The following is a 20,806-nucleotide window of genomic DNA, read 5'->3' as shown; positions in this document are numbered from 1 at the left end:
CTAAAACTTTGACAAACTTCTACAGATGAGTCATGAACAGTATATTGACTGGCTGCATCATAGCCTGGTATGGAAATACCAATGCCCTTGAATGGAAATGTCTACAAATTGCAGAGGATATGGCCCAGTCCACCATGGGTAAAGTCCTCCTGACCATTGAGCACATTTCCATGGAACAAAGCAGCATCCATCATCAAGGTCCTTTACCAACCCCAGGCTTTCATGTCACTGCTGCCACCAGGAAGGAGCTACAGGAGCCTCAGGGCCAACAACACCAGGACCAGGAACAGTTATCACTCAACCACCAGGCACTTGAACCAGTGAGGATAACTTTACTCAACTTCACTCACCCCATCATTCAGCTGTTCCCACAACCTATGGTCTCAATTTCAAGGACTCTTTCTCTCATGATCTTTGTATTTATTGCTTAATTAATATTATTTCCTTTTTAATTTTTTTTTTGATTTTGCAGTTTGTTGTCCTCTGCACATTGGCTGTTTGGTCCATCCTGTCGGGAGAGGTCTTTCATTGATTTTGTTTCTTGTATTTACTATGAATTCCCACAAGATAGTGAATCTCAGGGTTGTACATGGTGACATATATGTACTTTGATAATAAATTTACCTCAAACTTTGAAGTCTGCAACATATAAATTTCCTCACTAATAATTGATTATTATTTAAAAAAACAAATCTTGTTCATTCATCTCGCGATGATAAAGCTGTTTCTGACACGGGTCTCTGTTGTGGACTGACAGTGGGAAGGGGGCAGGGAGAGGGAAATCATGCTTTGGAAAAGGGAAAGGGAGCAGGAAACACCAGAGAGACATTTTGTAATGGTCAGTAAACCAATTGTTTGGAATAAAATGACTTTTGTGTGCTGTCTCAGGGCTGGGTGTGACTGCACCAGCACCATACCCCATCCCTGGCACTCCACTGCCATCTGTCCCACACCCTTCCCAACACCCGCCAGATTTACAAACTTGCGCTCTGCTCCACATTGACAAATAAAATACTGAGCAAAAGTCTTAGGCATCTAGATATATATATATATATATATATATATATATATATATATATATATATACCCAAGTCTTTTGCATAGCACTGTACCATTGGGATGCCATGGCCTTGAGCAAGCACAGTATTTGCACTGCAAGCAAATCTCCTCCTTTTAACTCCAAGCAACACTTCATCATGTTTAGGGCATTATTTTATGCTAGTTTATTATTCCTTAGTCAAAAGCTAGCACTTGGTATCTAATAGCATTTAGTGCAATAACTCTTACAGCACCAGAGATCACTGATCAGGATTTGATTCCCGCCACTGCCTGCAAGGAGTTTTTTTTACATTCTCCTTGCAAATGTGTGGTCTCCTCCGGGTGCTTTGGTTTCCACCCACATTACAAAGATGTATGGTTAGGGGTAATGATTTGTCGACATGCTATTTTGGTGCCAGAAGCATTGTGACACTTGCGGGCTACTGTCAGTACAATCCTCAGACTGTGTTAATCATTGACACAAAACATTACATTTCACTGTATGTTTTGAGGGTTCGATATACATAAAGTGAATCTTTATCTTTCGTTATAATCTTTAACAGTAATAATATTTGAGAGGCATTTAGACAGATACTTATATGAGCAGAGTATACAGGAATGTAGAATTAATGATGGGATATGGGGTGGGTACAGATGCAATAAACTGACGGGTATCTTGATGACTGAATTTACTCAAAAAGACAATAAACGAGAAGCTAGGTATGGAGTATAAATATCAACTTTGTTAACAACATTCACATGAAAAAAAACTCAACAGGAAAGGGTTGCCATTATTGGGCCAAATTAGCTTTTAAGATATTTTAGCCTTGTTTAGCCAAATAAGCCTAAAGATGTTTTATTTGTTTATTTTTATGTATCTCTACAAATGACTCTCAGAATCAGATTTATTATCACCAGCATGTGGTGTGAAATTTGTGACCATGTTAAATTCTAGCTTTAAAGTGTAAACATATCTTTTATAAATTGCAAATAATATTTCAATTAGATTTTAAAATACAGGGAAGTTATAATCAAATGGATTTTAAATTATAGTTGACATAATTTAGATTGATGTTGAAATTTTTGATTGCAAAAAGGAGACTATTTTAGGAAAACACCTTAATAAGATCAAAAATATACTCTCTTCATTCCGATTGTATAAGAGGGTCAAAGTATTGGCATACAATCGCATGATTATCTGTCCGCTAGGAATGATAACAAAGTAATCCATCATTTGATACCATGGCGCATTGAGTAATCAGCAAGCAGCATGATACAAGTTGCCATTGTGAGAAGGTTGTTACCAGATGCAGGAAGGTTATAGCTTGCAAATGTTCTATATACCTACTGCATGTGACCAGCTTCATTTACGTCACACTTCGGGACGTCCCATTAGTCACGCGGGCAGGAGTGGGGAAACAGCTGATCGCACTCCATGAGGTCAGCGAGTTCGCAGTGCTCAGCTGGAGGGGGCGGACACTTCTTACGCAACTCTTTCTGATGAGTCATTGAGTCAACCGACCTCGCCCAAGTCCCGCCTATCCCGTTAACCATCATCCGATTGGCTTGGGTGGTTGCCAGTCAAATCCTTCCTCCTCGTCCTATCGTTATTCCACATTTATTTATAAGTAATGTTGAGTTAAAATTATCATATTTTGAACTTGATCCACGTTTGGTGAAATTGTCAAGATAAATAAACCAAGGGATGGACGAACAGACAACGAATAGCAAAATAGCGTTCAAAAAAGTGGAAACAACAAAAGTTTCATCGTAAAACTAACCACGAACTTGCTCTTTTTAGCAAATAACGTGAAAGAAACTATTAAAACTCATAAAATCACCATTCATAAATTGCCAAGTCATGTAGCGCAATGCTTTCTGGGATTTGTAGTTTCATGTTGCGCAGTGCCTCTCATAACCGAGAAACTATCTGACTGGAACAACAAATCCCGACAAAAGTGAATTCACCTCATTGGGCTGTTTGCACCCTGACATTCTGTTGAGAGAGGCGCAGGCAAGATATTAGCATTCCTATTGGTTTCTACTGCTGTCAATTTTCTTTCGTAACAAAACGCAGCACCTCCTCCTCCACCTAATTTCTGCTTGCATTTGGATGAGCTGCTCTCGTCCGTTCTACCGAAAGGCGGTGCCGAGGTTGCTCATTGGATAACTGGGTGCGCTGGCCACCTTTCTCTTCCTGTGGATTGGTGGATATCACTGTCAATCTTGGGAAAACCGTGACGATCGCAGCTGTCAAGAGAAGTTGAGTCGGAACCGGCTGGTTACTGAGAGTTGGTTTGCTCGCTGCGCAGTGAAAAGCTGCGAATGGGGAAAGTATTTAGTTATTGTGTCGGGTGTAACTTCAGAAGAAGTAGATGATGAGCTTAACCTGGACATTGAAGAGAGTGATCTAGGTCCCAAGTACTTATCATTGGCGCGAAGAGAAAGAAGATACCGAAAAGCAACTGGATCGGCCGGGACAGGGACTTTAAACATGTAGTTTGGTTTTAGCCCGGTGGCTGGTGGTCCGAATCTGCGCAAGTTCCTGAAATGAAAAAAGACCGATGAGAACCCAGACAACTCCCTACAAGTGTAGAGAAGAGGGTGATCACGGGAGAATTTTTTTAACTTCTTATAATACGTATTTTGGTTATATATTCGAAAGTCTTAACTTTTTGTAGGAGGAAGAGAAACGATAATTTGTATGTCTGGTGAGAATTTTTGGGCTGATCTTTTTGTGCCTAACTTTTCTTAGGTATCGAAGCTTTTCTGTGTAAAGGAGGGGAAAGTCCTGAAATTTCTATTTTATACTTAGATGTATTATGAAACCTAAGCGGTCAGGAAAGTTCTCGAAGTGCAAAGGAACATTGGCTGTGTGCGAGAAGCTTAATTTAAAACTACAATTAGGGAGTTTTAAGAAGGCAAATGTATTACTGCTCACCTGACCTGACCTGGAGGAAGTTCCGGAAAAATCTGTTCCCATATGGTACATAATTAAAATGTATTTTTCTCATTTAAAATTTTCCTGAACCCTGGTGTGCTTATATATCATGTATCACAAATATGAGATTTTCGTCACGTTTTGAAAATATCAAAAAAATGCGAGTTTAGTTGTTTGTCTTTATTTTATTCGTGCTTGCGCAACACTGCAGTTGAGTTACTGCCCTTAGTTTGTAACTGCAGGGAGCAGACTAGCTCCAGTGACATTGATCTGGTGTTTGTAAAATATGGTTTCTTTCGTTTATTTTTCCGATTTCCGATCCCATTCCTAAGATTCCAATAATTCAGCCCATGGCAAATCAAATACACTCAAGTGTCTGGCTGTTTTGTGCATGTGTTTCATGAAAGGGAACTGTACAATCTCCCTAGAGCGGAGTGTAAACTGAGCAAATCTCTGCGGAAAGCAAAGTGAAATGACTAATGCGGTTTACTGTAAATCTTCAACGTTATCTGGAGTCATTTAGGTTGGGATTTCTCATTGGGATTATCGTGAGTATGGGCGCTCTTTAATGTTTTAAGTAATTCTCAATGTGCTGCCTGAAAATGTTCTTTAAAAAAAATCTGGGGTGTGTACTATTTGTGTCAGCAAAGAATTTACTGGGAATTGCTATTTTTTGGCGGATATAGAGGTTTTCACAATCGTTACGTGTGAAATGGAAGTAGTTAATCTGAATACGTGGGATATATCGCGGAGTTTCTCGTTTATCGCAATCTGGATATTGGGGGCAGTCCTCAACTTGTAACTCTCCCCCGTGCTCATTTTTTTTTAATAACAGCAAACCTATAATTGAATATTAGTCTGTTTAACATTTTAATAGGTTCTTGAATCAATAAAAAAGGCCATGCTGTTCTAATTGATCAGTTTCGAATCTATTAATCTATACAACTATACAGATGAAAACAATATTATATAATGTGAGTTTTCAGATTTTTTTTTCAGTGATAGCAGATTTGTTGCCTCGTATTTCTCTTCTCCACTCCACCCCAGATTTCCTGTTAAGTCACTTGAATGAAGCCTCTTAAGCTTTGGCGTATTGCTGAATCATGCATTAAAAGCAAGGTGAAAGGCGTACTGACATTTGGAATACGGTTCAGACAAATGGCTGGCAGACTAATTGGAATTTGTACCATATGTAAGAGGCATCCCAGGAATTCAAAGCATCATGAGCTTACTGAGTAACCCACAGTACTGGAATACAGGCCCATCTAGTTTCCATAGCTACAGTACCTACTTGGTTCTCTTCTGGCAAGTCTATCTCAAGAGGGTGTGACCATTTTTTTTTAAATAGCTAAATTTAGTTCTGTATTAAATGATAGATTTTGTTAAAACAGTATTCATAGAACTAACTTATTGTTTCCCCAGAAAACTTATTTTTACATAGTTCACATTGCTGGTATAATGAAAAACAATTGTACTGAAAATGTTAAAGTTAAAAAAAATGTTAACCTCACTTAAAATAACCCTTGCCCACCGTGGCTTCAAAGCATTTTGGTTGTTATGTAATTCATGTAACGAGATAAACCACTATTTTTCTTTTATTTTTGTAGGAGGGTTGAATTCCACAAATTGGTCTGGCTATCCTACAGCCGTTCTTCACTGGCTAGTTTTATGTCATTGTCCACCAGCTAAAGCTGCCAGTTGAAGAACTGTTGAGGTTAGCTATTTACAGCAGGACATTGAAGAGGATGTAAATGTGTGGAATTGTGGTCCATTTGAGACTAAACCCTTCTGGTGTTGTGAGTAAACACTGATTACTATTGGTCTGGAATCAACTTCGAGAACTTCATTCCAGTAACTTTAATTTTTTTTTCCAAATGATGTTTTAGATTTTATTGTAAAACTTGCGGGGTTTTTTTCTTCATTATTTTGGGCGGGGCTTTTACTGCAGCCATAGTCTTGCAGTTAAGGGTTGAGTAAAAATGAGGAATTTACATTGAGTATTTGAACCTTCCATTGGCGTACTTCATTGTTAAAGTTCATCAGCTTTTTTTTAAATTTCAAGCTGTTTTTGCATCTGAATTTTGCAGCTCTTTATTAAAACATGGTTTTAAGCAATTCCTTCACTAGTCAAATTCCTTTGTACTGACATCTGGTGCTTCACAACTGCATTTATTATGTTAAAACCTGAGCTGCAATGAAACCGAAATGTTTTAAAGTGATAAATTTTTGCTTTTGTGTGTACTTGATGCCTATATGTTTTGTCTTTGTAATTGGTTAATTTTTTTGTCCTTTGAGATATAATAATCTCTGGCAAAACGGGCTGTTATTCATGCTCTTTATCTATGTTTAGGTTGCCTGCTGATTTTCGCTTTCTCTGTACAAGGCCTATGATGTATTCTGAGCTGGAACACTAACCCCCCTTTGCAATTCACATAAGCTGTGCAGGCGTTTAATTTTATTTTTAAAGAAGGTGCTCACCTTTGGGGGAAGGAAAAAGGTTAGCAAGTAACCAATATTTTATTTCAGGAATTACTTCTCCATCCACGACTAGCTGTTATGCAATGCTGTCTTTAACTTACGAGGAGATCCCTCTGGATGTTTCACAGAAGGATAAATAGACAAAATGAAAACAATACATTGGAAATAAAAAAATGATGAGGAATAAGATATTGGAAATGATGTAAGCATTTGTAGATAGAATTTTAATCATTGCACTTGGTGTACTGCTAAAATACAATTAGAATTTCAAATTAAAAGTTAATCTTGAATACAAATATAAAAATGGCTCTCCCTGGTAGACAATTTCCTTAATACATCTCGTATGTATGTTTCAAAGTTTTGTTTATCTTGTGCATGCATTGTGATGCAGGTCTCAATGAATTGCTTTCTTTACTGAATAGCAAATCTTTGATGTTATGAAATCCATCACAGGAAACAACACTAATGTTGTCTGCAGAATTAATAGAACAGAAAGTTTGTGTAGTGATTCCACAGCAAAAGTAGAGAATTGGTTAATTAGAAATCACTACAGTAATATTTAGAGTAGAGAATATTTACAGTAGAGAATTGGTTAATTAGAAATCACTACAGTAATATTTAAGTGTATGAATTTTGAGTTAGTACCTGAATTATGTTGAAAGATTGTTTTGGTGAATTGCAGGAACTAAAGATCTTCATTACTCTCAGTCTGCAGGAGGAGTTTTATTCTGCACCAAATGGTGACAGTTATTGTAGTAATGAATAGTTTCAAATCAAAAATTTCCCTTGTTCTCAAACAGATAAAATGGGACTTCTTAAAAGTGCAAGGTGTACAATGGAAATCTAAGTGACTTGATGTAGTGTAGAATAGGAGTTTGTACAATAGGGCTTTTTATTGCTTTGTGATACAAGTAATTAAAAGCTGATCATAACTCCTAAGTTTTCTAATGCTGCCAAAATTGATGGTGTAAATTGACAGTTAAAAAGTTCATGGTTGCAAGAAAATACCTGTGGTCTGGTCTGGTCAGGTGTAATGAGTGACAATGAATTGATTCTGGAAAAGTATGGGGAAGGCTTTTAGGGAGGGGAAAGAAATGTACAGAAATAGAGGGATCTTGGTTTGCTTATCTACAAGTCCCTGAGATAGCAAGAGTGCTAAATTAAGACCTATGGGTTACTAGATTTTTTTTAGTTATGCTATCCCTGTTTAAAACATTTTGAATCATTGCCTAGATCTAGTTGTCACACTACAGGAAGTATGTCATAGTATAAAAGCATAGAGAGTAAGTTTGAGGATGTTGCCAGAGTTGATGACACAAAGATAAGTGAATTCACAAATTTTGAAGATGGCACCAGCTTGGCAAAAAAAGAGGCTACGTTAAGTGATCAGGGAAAGAGTTGGCAGATGGAACATATTGTGAAGTTATTCACTTTGGATTAAGCAATGGAAAAAGCAGATATATTATTTAAATAGAATGATACAGCAAAATATTAGGATCCTCAGTGCATGAAGCAAAGTGTTGCTATGCAGATAGCAAGTTATTACATGGAGAAATAGACTCCTGGACGAAAAGTGCTATTGAAACCCTACATGGAGTACTATTTAAAAGGATCCACTAGGTTGATTCCTGGGGATGCAGGGGTAAAGAATACAAGATAATATTATTGAAAATGTAAGATCCTGAGAGATCTTTGACTGGGTTGATGCTGAGAAGATGTCTCTCCAAATCGAGGTACAACCAAGGAACGTGCCTGAAGAATAAATGGTCATATATTTTGTAAAGAGTGGGCAGAATTTTCTCCCTGAGGATTGTGGCTCTGGAATTCACTACCCCCAAGGAAATTAAGCAGATGATGATGCAGTGGAAAATATTAGGGGTGACAAATGACAAGCATGCTTTTATGCAAAGTGGTAGAGGCCAGTAAGCTTAATGGGTTGATTATTAATGTTTCTTGTGTATAATACTTGTAGTATTAGCCTGCTTAGGTTGATGGTGATTTATTTTTATACAAAAAAGGCAGTTTGGTGGAAAGTCAGAAGTATTTAAAATTTTAGGTGTATGGTGCAAGCAGAGTTGCATTTCCCTTGGCAGAGAGGTGAGCACCAAGGTCTTGGAACATGGTGTTTTATATTACAAACTATAAATATCATTCTGAAATGAAACCAGAAAAGTGCTGGAAATATTTAAGCAGAACAAAACCACATTAATGTTTCAATTTGATGACCTTCCATCAGTACTTTAGTACAAGATTAGAGAAAATGTGAGATTATTTCATTTTGGGAGTGGGGGGAATCTGGCACTCACTGCCTGGAAGAGTGGAGGCCGGGGCCTCCACTTCATTTGAAGATTTACTGGATGAGTACTCAAAGATATAATCAGCTCAGTAATCACCTGCAGTGCTCTTTTCTATTTCATTATGCCACTCATTATCCCAGTATTAACCTTAAAGCTGGTTCTATAGAAAATCATTTTGGAGGTCCACATGAAGCTTATCTAATTAAGCATGGGATCTTTTCACTATATTGATAAATGAAACATTGTTTTGCTGCAATTGCAAATGCACATCATCCTGGACTGCTTTTGTGCACTTATAATAGAAGATAATCTGTAATGGGCATGTGTGAACTAATGATGAGAGAAAAATCTAGATACAAAAATAAATAAACCAATTAATATAGTTTTTTTTCTTTTATTAAAAGAGGTAACATGCATAAATTCATTAACATCTGCTTTGCACTTTTCCATGAAAATAAATAAAATTTGTACCAAATATAAAGTAGGCTACTGATGCTCATCAACCTTTTCTCCAACTGACCAAATTGCATTTATTGTATTAGTGTAGATTTGTATTGGTTAACATTAAGACTAAAAATTCCTTCAATTATTATTTACAGTATATGGATGACTATCGTGATACACAGCTAATATTTTGCATCCATTTCATCCTCCCTTGTGAGCTTCATGTAGCAAGACCATTTGTCAGTACAGTGCCTAATATTGTTAACCTGATTAGTTACAATTTTCTGAATAAATGTAAATCTGTCTTGAACAGTTGGATTGAATGCTATGATGGAAAGGATGTGCATTAACTTTCAAGAAGACAGAAATCCATTTATACTTAGAAGTGGAATATGCCTTGTTTCAAATTTCAGGACAGCCCAAAAGTTTAATGGAATCTTGCAGAAACTGGATTACTCAAGTTGGTGAGATATGTTTGCAGAAGCAACAATGAATTAGTAATCAGAGTAAAAAGTGCTTGAAATGTGATGGAAATTGTAGATTAGCCCATTTCTCAGTGATCCAAAGATAAAGATAACCAAAAGTGACCTTAGATTGCAACATACATGTGATGTATTCAGTTACTTTCATCAGTTCTTAAAATCAAGAAGGCAACTGTTATCTATCACCATCCTGATTTGTTTTGTTTGCCCACATATTAAATATGCAAGTGTTTGACACCATGCTGATACCATTAAGCACTTAAAGGATTGAATGACAATTTACTACCATAATGTGAGTTTGCCATGTGCAATTCAGTGATACCTGACATGACATGGATCAAGATGTAGGTTATGACTTAAATTACGCAACTCAGTGGAACAAATAGCTTGTAATGTATAGTTTTTGCCATCCTAGTGGCAGTTACCATAAGAACATAGCATTCTCTAAACTGGGGCATATACTTACACTTGGCTACGTCTGTGTCAAATGTAATGCTGATTACAAAATGGTGCAATACACTGAGGAATTTGGCCTACTGAGATTTTTGACAGCGGCTTATCAACTGTCAGGATGATATTGAACAATAAACAGAATTAAGTGAAAACTATAATTAGTTACTAAAAACTCTATTCTCCTCAGAATTTGAAATGGATAATCTTGTGCTGTCTTCTGCATAAAACAACCAAGACATTGTGTCCCTTTTCACTCTCTGTTAGGTTGTTATCACAGTATTTGATCTATTGCTGTCTTCTTTAGAGTTTTTGCACATTTTCCTTCTATGCAGCACTTAAATGCATTGAAACAAGAAGTTAAATTTGATCGAGTATGTGTAGATTTCAAATCCATGCTTATCCACAAAAAAAAAGTTGGTTAAGCATTGTTCTGAAGTGGTAACTTGGTAGCAATTGGTAAAGTGGTATCTGTAGTTGACTGTCAAAAAAACCTCACAGATTGTGCTCAGACAATGTAAGCTAGATCATGGTGCATGGTCGAACTTTATAGAGGGTATCCGGTATATGACAATAATTGTCAGAATTTTAACCGTATACAATTTGTATCAACACTAAAAATGAGCAAGACAAGGGTTAGCCTAGGTGTTAATACTTACCATTTTTAATTTGAAATTGCAAATATCAGTAAAAGCCTGGAAAATCTTAATGTTGCCAAATTTTCAGTGTAAATTTATTACAAGATGGCAAATATTAGTTAATTCTGCCAAAACAAGGAGCTCTTGTCAAGCAAAACTCAATAATACTTATTGGTGTACATACTGTGAAGTACTGAGAGTATCTCTTGAGCATATAAATTGAGTTGGTCATTTTACTGACCATAACAATGACCACATTTATTTAATTTCTCTCCAAACTGAAAGTAATTCAGTTATGTGAGAAATAAAGAATCCTACTCTGACTGGATAGCAAGTCCTGTATTAATGTTATTAAGAATATTAAAGAACTAAAGACATTTTTAATACATAGTAATATTGTCAGAAAACAATAACTGGAGGTATGATAATACATGCATAGAAAAAGCTTTAATCCATTCATGTTATTTGAGTAGTTAAAGCACAATTATGCATCATTCTAAACCACTACTTGAGCTGTGACATTTCACCCTGGCATAGTTTTGAAATTGCATGATCAATAAGTCAAACCACTTGGTGAACAAAAAGATGTGCAAGGATCAACATGTATGCGATATCAAGTGAGATGGTCATGACCAGTTGACATGAGAGAGTTTTAAGCAAAGTTTAGCCGCAAATAGTTGGCCTTCAATTTCAGTAGTCAGAATAATGAGCATTCTGGCTTTCTCGTAACAGTTCTTGCACTGAAAATGAAATGGACTCCCATCTTTTGATTACTGGGACAAACATTAAAAGTTTGTTTGAATGCGCACCTATGCACTTGCACAAGATTTTAGGTCTTGAGGTCATATGTCAGTGAAGAGAAGTGCAGGCTGAGCCTCCAGGATACCAGGTGAGTGAGGTGATGATGAGGATTGGATGATTATGTGCTGCGGAGAGCCTTGTCAGTTCTTTTCATCTTTTTGCTTGGGTAAGTGAATTTTAACAATGATTGCAACTTGCCATTCTTCAGGTCAACCAGTTGTGCTATGTAAAGACTTAATATTTCTGAGTGTAACAATTATTTAAGGAGCAAGGTTATGCAGAGGGTAACAGGGTATCACCACTACTTCAGATTAGTGTCCAAGAAGCTTAGTGAGGCCTTTTCTTTAAAGTACACACACTTCAAAATTGAGGCCATGCAACTAGGTGTGTGCAGAGAGGTGTCAGCAAGACAGCCTTGCTGTAGTAAGCTTCAACCTCAAACTATTTGGACCAGTAATACAGTACCTTTCCCTGTTAAGTAGACAGTTTCTGATTTAACTCAGCATGTTTGCGTTCTATTAAAAATGGTATATTGCAGCATTACCACTTGTCTGTTCCTAGCATTCCCCGATCTCTTACACATTAGAATTTAATTCCAATGTACCAGAGACAAATGGAATGCTGATAATCTCTGATGCAAATAGCATGCTTGTGCTAAATTTGTTTCTTTAATTCAAGCATAAGATGGCACACCATTAAGGGTGTGTTGGATGGCTGTAGTAGTGATGCATTGGTGATCATTTCAGGGTTAACTGCTATACATTTCAGTAGAGTGGAAGACCTTGTCAGCTACTAAACTGCACAGATTTCTTTGTCAGACACAAAGGTGCAGTAGTGTTTCTGAAGAGTGGAAGGCAAGAACGTTGCATTAATAGTGACATGTACAACAATGATGTTATTTTGGGTGTGCCTATCAATGATAGCTGCTGGGACAACATTGTCTCACCAATGTAGAGGAGGCTGCATTAGGAGCACTGGATACAGTAGTCAACCCCTCTAGATTCGCAGGTGAAGTGCTGCCTAACCTGGAGGGACTTATCTATGCGGGGTTAAGTGCTAGGAGGGAGACTAATGGGGAGGGATGAATAGACAAGGGCATAACCAAGTGGGTGATCCCTGTGGAAAGTGGAGGGGGGAAGTAAAGATGTGTTTGATGGAAGGATCCTGTTTTCCTGTCCAGAACATCAGAAATGTTTTTCAAAGAATGGGATATCCCTTCCTTCATCATTGATGCTGCCCTCACTCCCATCTTCCCACCACCTCAACAGGGATAGTTCCTCTTATCTTCACATACCAGCCCATGAGCCTCCACATCCAGCACATCATTCTCCACAGCTTCTGCCACCTTCAATGGACCCCTACCACCAACACATCTTTGCCTCCCCCACATTCTCCACTTTCCGCAGGCCTTGCTCCCTCCCTGTTAATCTTCATCCCCTTCACCCACCTGGCTTCACCTATCGCCTTTTAGTTTGTACTCCGTCCGCCCCCCGCCCCCCACTGCACCTTCTTTTTCCGGCTTCTTCCACCTTCCTTCCCAGTTCTGATGAATGATCTCGGCCTGCTGCATTGACTCTTTGTTCATCTCCATAGATGCTGAGTTTTTCTAGCATTTTGTGTTTGTTGCTTTGGATTTCCAGCATCTGCAGAATCTTTTGTGTTCACAGTATGGTTCAAATTTCCTCTCATGGCTTTAAAAGAAGCATTCTGTCGGGTACAACCTAACTCAACATGTACTGTATACAGTGCTTAGTAGTCATAGAAGGCACTGAAACAGCTTGGTGTCTCTCATGTAAACTAAATATTCCATGTTGCCTTTCTAGTGATAAATAATGTCAGTTTTCACTGAACCTTGCAGCCCAAAGCATACACTGAATATTTAGTTTGTACAGTGAGATGATGCTCTGCCTGCAAAGTAACGTCATTAGTTTTGCGAATTTTTAAAGAAGGACTCTCAATTTCCTTTGAATTCCTGTAAAACTGGAAATGTGGCCTTTCTTTAAATTAGCTCCTCTTCATTACCTGCATTCTGGGATTTTTAGCATGGTTTAGATACTTGACCTTCTATTTACTCCTTCCTTGCATTTGACAACTCTGACGGTTTGTAAGTACACCGATGCTGAAAGCTAGATCATTAAGGTTGAATTTGTACCAAGATTACTTTTGAAGTTGGAAACATAGAAAACCTACAGCACAATACAGGCCCTCTCGGCCCACAAAGTTGTGCCGAACATGTCCCTACCTTAGAAATTACTAGGCTTACCCATAGTCCTCTATTTTTCTAAGCTCCATGTACCTATCCAAAATTCTCTTCAAAGACCCTATCGTATCCGCCTCCACCACCATTGCCGGCAGCCCATTCCACGCACTCACCACTCTCTGAGTAAAAAAAACTTACCACTGACATCTCCTCTGTACCTACTCCCCAGCATCTTAAACCTGTGTCCTCCTGTGGCAACCATTTCAGCCCTGGGAAAAAACCTCTGACTATCCACACGATCAATGCCTACCAGTTGTTTGGATACCAGTTCGCCTGAATTCTTCGGAAAAAAAACTACATCACACATCAGTATTCTATGCAAAAACCTTAAATCTGGCAAAATATATGTCATCTCCTTGCCCTTTTAAGTAATGATGCTTTACATTCCAATGTTATGACCTGTGTGTTATTAGTATAAGAGGCAGCAAAAATAAATCAAATGAGTGGTTGGACTCACCACTGCACAACATGCTAAATTTTCAGAAAATGTTGATGCTCATTACCCAACACTGCATCACCCTTCTGTAAATAGACATAAACTAAGAAGTGTCTGCACACTTAGTTTGCAAAACACTTAAAATTCATTTACAAAGCCTATGATTTTTCTACCAGCATGAAAACTGAAATGGCAAGAGTACTGTAATTATTTATGATATTCCAGATGTGCTAATGGAATTTTGAAATTGATTAACATTTTAAAATGCCAATTGCATGAGAATTATAGATAAATCGATATCAAATAAACAAGAGTTCACTGTAATAGTTCAACTCTGTTTAAAGTAAATTTATTATCAAAGTACATATACTGTATGTCACCACATCCAATCCTGAGATTCATTTTCTTGTAGGCAACCATGGTTCATCTGTGGCTCTTTAGACACATTTTGAGCAGCTAAATTAATTAAACTTTGGTACACTTTGCTTGGTCTTAAATCCAAGTAACATGAGAGAGCTATGTCACCATTACTCCCCAGAATGAAGTGCTGATCTAGATGTGAGTGACATTTTGGGATTCAGACTACCATTTAAATGCTTCAATCAACTATCTTGATAAACCCCTGTAGTTACTTTTGCTTCTACCACCACTCCTCCTCCTCCTCCTGTCACTACCCAAGAAATTCTTCATGAAAAAGGAAGAATTGTTTTTGACTCAACCCTCTCTCTAGAAAGAGGCAAAATTACATTTTAGGGGGAAAAGTAGATAATGTAGTATTGACTCTCGGCCTGGAACTGTTGGTGCATATGTATGATATTGATTACCTGTTTGCAAACTGTTGCTTTATCAAAATAATTTTCACTTCATCCAAATTTAGAGTGTTGAGAGTCTTTAAGTCTTTTGAAGATGATTGTGTAATGTGATAAATTAAATTCAATAAAATAGTGATTGCAAGTAAAAATGTGTAATCTAAGAATACATACATTTTCAGTAATGGAAAGAGGGGAAAAATTGAGGTCCTGTTCCACTATTCATGGCCTATAATTCAGAATGAAAAATGTGTTGCCACATTGCAATTTGTAATGGGTATCCCTTGTATTGTTCCTCATGCCTGCTGACTGAAAACCAATTCTTTTGTTGAATTTCTTTTTTTTTGTCTCTGACTACAACTCCAAATCTCTACTAACAATTATAACTATATGTAATACTAGAACAGAATATATTGCCATCAGAAAATAAAATACATATGACTTGAAATGGGGTTGGGGGTGGGGAGGAAACTCTGAGCAGCAATGGAAAGAAAAACTTGTGATGGGTAACAAGATGAATTGTAGTATTGCCTGTCTGAAAGTTATTTTTATATTGGCACACGCTGGAGCCTTCTGAAGCTTTGGAAGCAATAAGTAGGTTTTAGCAGTTGAAGTTTAGAGTGAATTTATACAGAGGATAAAAATTTGTGTTGTGAATGTATTCTTACTAGAGAAAATGTCAGAATTCATGTGAAATATGAAAATGCCACAATAGAAACTATCAAAATAGTTAAATCTGATTTTTAAACATGGTTTAAAAATAAAAGCTATTTTGGAGAGAGTTGAATAACTTACTTGTTCCCCTTGAATGCTGAGATATTGTAATAGTTCAAATATTTCAGCCTTCTTCCATAAATACTTTCAGTTGTAAGTATTGTACAACTGAAACATAATTTGAAAAAAATGGTAGTGTAGTGGGCAAGTGAAGATTGGGTGATAATTCTTCCACATTTGTGCACTTTAATTATACAGAAACAATCAATTCCACTGATTTTATTGTAGCCTATAATGTGATAGAATACTAATCAAAACTAGAATTGAGTGGAATATTGGTGAAAAGCTTTAAAAGTTTCAGATTAAAGTCTAAGGAAAGCAAGGTGAGTTGTTAAGAAAATTACTCAACTAAAGATGCATTCAAGGAAAAAGTTTAAGATATTATAAATAAACAACTGAACAAGACATGTTGAACAAACGTTTTATCATCCAGTAAATATGAATATATCTGTTTAATAATTTCTAAAATCAATGAGTACAGTACTGTGCAAAGCTCTTAGGCACACGTGTATAGTTAGGGTGCCCAAGACTTTTGCACAGGGTTGTATTTGTCAACGTGGAGCAGAGAGAGATTATGTAAATCTGGCAGGAGCAAAAGATGTTGGGAAGGGTAAGGGTGGAGCGCTGCGAGAGTGGTGTGGGACAGGTTGCAGAGAAGGAGTGTCAGGATGAGGGGTGGTGTGGATGAAGAGACACCCAGACCTGCGACACCAGTCAAGGTCATTTGATTCAAAGCAATTGGTTTATTAATCATTACAGAATGACCCTCTGGTGCCTCCTGCTCCCTCCCCTAATCCTTCCCCTTTTCCCAAACATAATTCCTCTCTCCCTGCCCCCTTCCCACTCTCAGTCCACAATAGAGACCCATTTCAGAATCAGGTTTATCATCACTCACATATGTCGTTAAATTTGTTGTTTTTTTTGTGGCAGCAGTGCAGTACATAAAACTACTACAGTGTTGTGCTAAAGTCTCAAGCTCCGTAGCTGCACATATGCGCCTAAGACTTTGGCACAGTCCTGTAGATGTAACAAATTCTTCAAAATCTGTTTTTTTAAAAAAAAAAGTATTTGATTATGGACAGCTAAGAAGGAGAAATGACCAGATTGTGGAGCATAATGTTCAACTTCTGGTCAATGGAATTATAAAGGAATGTATTTTAAATTTTGCTCCATGGCCCAGTTTAGTAATCTATCTCACTTCATCATTGATACGGTCAGGAATTGATACGTTACGGAAATCAACTTGCATTTGACATTTTTGAGCTTCACATGAATTCAAAGATTGTTGCTACGTCGCTATCTATAACTTTTGTAAATGTAACCTGCAGTTTGAGTGTGAGAGAGAGCGCGAGAGAGGCTAAAATCAGATGTGTCAGTATTACAATGCAATGAGAGAGGAGTTGGCCAAAGTCAGTTGGAAAGGGACACTAGCAGGACCGATGGCAGAACAGCAATGGCTGGAGTTTCTGGAAGCAATGCGAAGGTGCAAGATAGATGGATCCCAAAAAAGTATTTTAAAGGGAGGATGATCCAACCGTGGCTGACAAGGGAAGTCAAAGACAACATAAAAGCAAAGGAGAGGGCATATAATACAGCAAACATTAGTGGGAGGTTAGAGGATTGGGAAGCTTTCAAAAACCAACAAGGCAACAAAAAAAATCATAAGTATAGAAAAGATGATTCATGAAGGTAAGTTATCAAAGAGGATACCAAAAGTTTCTTTTTGACATGTAAAGGGTAAAAGAGGTGAGAGTAGATATCAGACTACTGGAAAATGATATTGGAGAGGTAGTAATGGGAATCAAGGAAGTTGTGGATGAACTGATTAAGTATTTTGCATCAGTCTTCACTGTGGATGACACTAGCAGTATGTCAGATGTTCAAGAGTGTCAGAGGGCAGAGGTAATTGAATTGCTATTAATAGACAGAAGGTGCTTGGGAAGCTGCAAGGTCTGAAGGTAGATAAGTCACTTGGACCAGATGGACTACACTCCAGGGTTCTGAAAAGATTGTAGAGGCATTAGTAATCATCTTACAATAATCACTAGAGTTTGGAATGGTAACTGGAGGACTGGAAAATTGCAAATGTCACTCCATTCTTCAAGAAGGGAGAAGAAAGGAAATTATATCTCAGCTTGAGTTCAGTGGTTGGGAAGATGTTAGAGTTGATTGTTAAGGATGAGGTTTCAGAGTACTTGGAGATGCACGACAATATAGGCCAAAGTCAAAATGGTTTCCTAAAGGGAAATAAATATTGCCTGAAAAATTTGTTGGAATTGTTTGAGGAAATAACAAGCAGGATAGACAAAAGAGAATTGGTGGATGTTGTGTGCCTGGATTTTTAGAAAGCCTTTGACAAGGTGCTGCACATGAGGCTGCTTAACGAGATAAGAGCCCATAGTATTATAGGAAAAAGACTAGCATGGATAGAACATTAGCTGATTGGCAGGAGACAGAGAGTGGGAATAAAAGGAGATTTTTCTGACTGGCTGTCAGTGATGAGTGATGTTCCAGTCTGTGTTGAGCTTGCTTTTTTCAATGTTGTACAGTATGTAAGTGATTTGGATGATGCAATTGATGGCTTTGTGGCCAAGTTTGCAGATGTTACAAAGATAGGTGGTGAGGCAGGTAGTGTTGAGGAAGCAGGCAGACTGCAGAAGGGCTTAGACAGATTAGGAAAATGGGCAAAAAAGTGGAAGATGGGAAGTGTATGGCCATGCATTTTGGTAGAAGGAATAAAAATGTAGACTATTATATAAATGGGGGGCGGGGGAAGATTCAAAAATCAGAGGTGCAAAGGAATTTGGGAGTCCTCATGCAGGATTTCTAAAGGTTAAATTACAGGTTGAGTTGGTGGTGAGGAAGGCAAATGGAATGTTAGCATTTATTTCAAGCGGACTAGAACATCAAAACAAGGATATAATGCAGAGGCTTTTTTAAGGCACCAGTGAGGCCTCAGTTGGAGTATTGTGAGCAGTTTTGGACCCCTTATCTAAGAAAGGATATGGTGAAATTGGATAGGGTTCCGAGAAGGTTCACAGGAATGATTCCAGGAAATGAAAGGGTCATCATATGAGGAGCGTTTGATGGCTGTGGGCCTGTACTTGCTGGAATTTAGAAGAATGAATGAGGGTGGGGAGGGGGGAAGAGAATCTCATTGAAACCTATCAAATGTTGAAAGGCCTAGATAGAGTGGATTTGGGGACGATGTTTCCAATAGTGGGAGATTCTATGACCAAAGGGCACAGTCTCAGAATAGAGGAATGACCATTTAGAACAGAAATGAGGAGGAATTTCTTTAAACAGAGGGTGGAGAATCTGTGAAAATCATTGCCACAGGTGGCAGTGGAGGCCAAGTTACTGGGTGTCTTTAAGGTGGAGGTTGGTAGGTTCTTGATTAGTCAGGGTGAGAAAGATTACAGGTAGAAGGTAGGAGAATGGGCTTGAGAGGGAAAATGAATCAGCCATGATGAAATGGTGGATCAAATTTGATCGGCTGAATTGCCTAATTCTACTCCTATGTCTTATGGTTCAACATTAACTATAAAAACGCAAGTGCTATTAAGGAAGAGAAGAGAGAAACAATGGTTTGAACTTATGGATTCATGCTCAACTTGCAACACAGAAAAGTTACAAAGAGAAGGTTTTGTTTATCTGGCAAATTAAAATGCAAGCTTGCAGATGGAATGAAAAAATCCCAATTCTTTTAAGGGTCAGATTTTCCTGTTTTTCTACAGTATCAAGCAAAAACTGTTGCGTAGCCCACCCCAATTTTGTTAAGCTTTTAGCAAAGTGTTTTTTAATGCTTTGAACAGAGATTTTCCATTTTAATTACAGTCGGAAAACTTGCACCTTGATTCTCATAAAATGTGAATGTGGAGTTTGAGAATTTATGGACTTTGATTTATAGATGTGGTAGTTTTTCTCTGAAATTTGAACATGCGGAAATGCTTTTGCTCATGCATTGGAATGAGAGATGATGCTCACAAAGGATGTATTCATTGTTACTGACAACTCAACTGGAAGTATGGGTTATAATATCACTGGTTCTGTGGAATACTATTGCATCATAATTTGCAGGAAGCTCTCCAGATTTAAAATTGTAGAAGGGATATTGGACTTCAGTTTTGACTGGAGAATAGAGACATTGGATTGGCTCTTCTAGAGCAGAGAAATTTAAGAGGAAACTTATTAAAGATATTCAGATCCTGAGGTATTTAGATAGTTGGAAGCTAGGGCCAGTTTTTCCATATTGCAAACTTTCTTTGAAGAAAAAAATCTATAAAGTTTCTCTTTCCCAGTAGCTTAAAATTTCATTATTCATTCTTGTGCATAACATTAGTACTATGCTCAAGAGTAAATACACTGAAGAATGGGCTATTGGGATGAGGAGCCTATAACCTGTGCAATTTTGATTGCTTTTTATATTATAGTTCTTGCATTTTACCATAAGCTAAATGCTGGGTTTGTTAGAAGAATCACCCCTTGTCATAATGATCAGTGAGGCACAGAAAATCTGTATTAATCAACAAGTAACTTCTGTTGTCTCTACTAAAAATGTGTGTGGGTTCACAAACAAGCTACCTGCGTGCACCCCACTAGAATCCCTGACACTCCATGAACAGTAAATGAAGAAAAAAGGTATGACCCAGGAAAAGAGTCTTTATGCTGGCCGGGCATTCCTCATGATCCCGATCTCCACACGTCCGCGGGGTCCTCCTTATCCGCGATGGTTGGTCTCTGGTTGCTGAAGAGTTTTTGGCCAGTGTTTTTCACATACAGTATACACTTGTTCTTTTGGTGAGAGCATGCATGAGGCATACGCTACTGGTCTTAACTTCCCATGCGTCTCCCGTAATAGCACTGCCGAGAGTGGCCAACGCTTGCTTCAGAGCTGTGAACCCGGGCCGACAGGTTCTTTTAAAATTTTGAACGAGGAGCACTGAAATGGCAACATA

The sequence above is a fragment of the Mobula birostris genome, chromosome 25 (assembly GCF_030028105.1).
Source record: "Mobula birostris isolate sMobBir1 chromosome 25, sMobBir1.hap1, whole genome shotgun sequence".
Taxonomy (NCBI): domain Eukaryota; kingdom Metazoa; phylum Chordata; class Chondrichthyes; order Myliobatiformes; family Myliobatidae; genus Mobula; species Mobula birostris.
The sequence above is the reverse complement of the archived record's forward strand: the minus strand, read 5'-3'. Positions refer to the sequence as shown.